The sequence below is a fragment of the Dama dama genome, chromosome X (assembly GCF_033118175.1).
Source record: "Dama dama isolate Ldn47 chromosome X, ASM3311817v1, whole genome shotgun sequence".
NCBI lineage: Eukaryota > Metazoa > Chordata > Mammalia > Artiodactyla > Cervidae > Dama > Dama dama.
In genome coordinates, this window is record NC_083714.1 from 123,115,536 (window position 1) to 123,118,618 (window position 3,083).

Sequence of the window (3,083 nt, forward strand, 5' to 3'; positions counted from 1 at the left end):
CATTAGTTAGGATTCTCCAAAGAAATAGACCAATAGAATATACACACACATGCACACACACACATACACGTGTATGTGTAGAGTCAATTATACATACATATATATATACAATTATATATAAACATAATTATACATATATATACAGATATATGTGTGTATATATGTGTGTATACACACACACACACACACACACACACACACATATATATATATACACACACATATAATTTTTATAAATTCCTTCAGGAAACTCAGTTCTTGTTCTTGGAGCCCTCAACTGATTGCATGGGGCCCAGTCACTATGGATGGTAATCTGCCTACAGATTTAACTATTAATCAATCACATCTATGAAAGATCTTCACAGTGGATATCTAGACTGATACTTGACTAAACAACTGAGCACCCTAGCCTAGCTAAATGGCATACAAAATTAAAGAGGTGGGAATGATAAGGAGGAATCTAGACTTGGAAATATGATGCTGCCACTAACTGGGACAAAGGAAACAGGAAGAGGAATGAGGTTTGGAAAACAATCATGTGTTTATACTTTTTCACATTGAGTTGGAAATACCCTTGAATCAATCAGAGCTGGATTTCTGTTTCAGGCTTTGTGGGTAGGTCAGAGCTTGGGATAATAGATCTGGAAGCTAGCAGCAGATAGTTCATAGTTAGAACTGGAGGAACAGAGGAAGTTACCTGGGGATAGTTGTAAGGAGAAAAAAAATAGTGGACTAGATATGGTAACTTGGGGGAACACTAGTTTCCCAAGAGGTGACATGGAAAAGGATAAGTCCATTGAGGAGTTGGAGAAAACAATAGATTGAGAGGTAGAAGAACCAGAATAGGTCAGTGTCTTAAAAACTGTAGCAGAGACAGTGCCATGCTCACCAAATCCAATCCTATACTCTTTCTTCTTAGACACATGGAAAGCCACAATTTTCAGACCCCTTGAATGAAATGGGAGAAGTGATGGGTTTTGCTGAGTCAGAGAAAAGCCCTTTAAAGACTCCCTGGCCACTCTCCTCTGCCTCGATGAACAGGGAAGTCCCAGAGAAAATCTCCAAATGCCCCTCCCTACCCCATGCCCACTGAACAAGTAGTGTTGTTGGGAAAGAAAGCTTTGTTGTGGTAAAACACTGAGATTTCAGGACTAATTTGACACTCCAACATAACCTTTTAATACTGTCCATGGGGTTCTTGAGGCAAGAATACTGAAGTGGTTTGCCTTTCGCTTCTCCAGTAAAAGCTGAAGCTCCAATTCTTTGGACAACTGATGCAAAGAGCCGACTCATTGGAAAAGACCCTGATTCTGGGAAAGATTGAAAGAAGGAGGAGAAGTGGGTAACAGATGATAAAATGATTAGACAGCATCACTGACTCAATGGACATGAGTTTGAGTAAACTCCAGGAGACAGTGAAGGACAGGGAAGCTTGGCATGCTGCAGTCCATGAGGTTACAAAGAGTCAGACATGACTTAATGATTGAACAATAACATAACCTAGCTTATCTTGACTAATGCAAAGCCAAGGCTATAGAATATTTCACAAGGGATAGAATAGTCACAACAGTTTCATATGCACCAGTGTTCTAAAAAGAGACCTTCCCACAGTTTCCCAAATGTGGAATTATTAAGCCAGTAAGTCCAAAGATTGGGGGTATCTCAATCATAACTGTCGAACAGAAAATCTGCATTTTCTTCTGGCTTTAGCTAACAAATGTGCTCATCAGATCAATAAAATGTACAATTAACTTAAATTGGAATTGGCATCACAACACACATATATATTACAGTGTACTATTCTTGTAGTCTGGCTTGATATCTTGAGGTGATGTTATAAATTCTGATTGAATTATCCTTGCCTTAGTTCTCTATATTTTTCAAAAAGGGTGATCTTAATATCTCTCCTTAGTACAAGAGACCCCAATTAACAAACAACTTTTATTTTGTTTATATGTATATAGTTATGAAGTTGATTTTAGAGTTCTGGGTGCCCTTTCTCAAGTGAAAAGAAATGATAGAGGATATTTACCTTTCTAGGCCAGTTCTCATTGCCTATTTAACTTACAATATAGGCAGACTAGAAATACATATGGTTCCAGGACATAATTATGACTTATGTCATTGATTCCAATCAATGGGAAGCAAACTAAATGTCATTTTACATAATATACAACAATAGAGTCAAGCAGGAAGCTGTGCCAGATATACATTATACTGGGTTGGCCAAAAATATTCATTCGGGTTTTTCCACACAGTTACAATATAATTACACAATTATAGAAAAACCTGAATGAAATTTTTGGCCAGCCCAATACTTGAAAAAAGATAATGCATATCCAAAAGTACCAAATTCCAAAACTATTAATGTAAAATAAAGTAAGTCCATCTGGTTCAAGTGCACACATCTAATCATAAATTCTAAATATTTGTATAATAAAAATTTAATTTGTTATGAAGCTAGTTATTATGACATAAGATGTTCCAGCTAGAAAAAACTGAGTTAAAAAACCACTTAAAGGAATTTCTCTGGTGGTCCAGTGGCTAACACTCAGTGCTCCAAATGCAGAGGGCCTGGGTTCAATCACTGATCAAGGAACTAGATCCTGCATGCTATAACTAAGAAGTGCAGTCAAATAAATAAATAAAGTAAATAAATAATTATTTTTAAAAATCGCTTAAAAACTATAAAGTATACATGAAAACAATGCTTTGATTATGCAGCATTTCCAATGTATTCCAGTCCTTCTTCCACATGTTACTCTCGAAAGAGGTCATCACAATCTCTTTTCTTCTTAAATTAAAAAACATTATATTAAGAGGCATCCTTTGATACCAAGGGCTTCCCTGATAGCTCAGTTGGTAAAGAATCTGCCCGCAATGCAGGAGACCCCAGTTCAATTCCTGGGTTGGGAAGATCTGCTGGAGAAGGGATAGGCTACCCACTCCAGTGTTCTTGGGTTTCCCTTGTAGCTCAGCTGGTAAAGAATTCACCTGCAATGCGGGAGACCTGGGTTCAATCCCTGGGTTGGGAAGATCCACTGGAGAAGGGAAAGGCTACCCACTCCACTATTCTGGCCTAG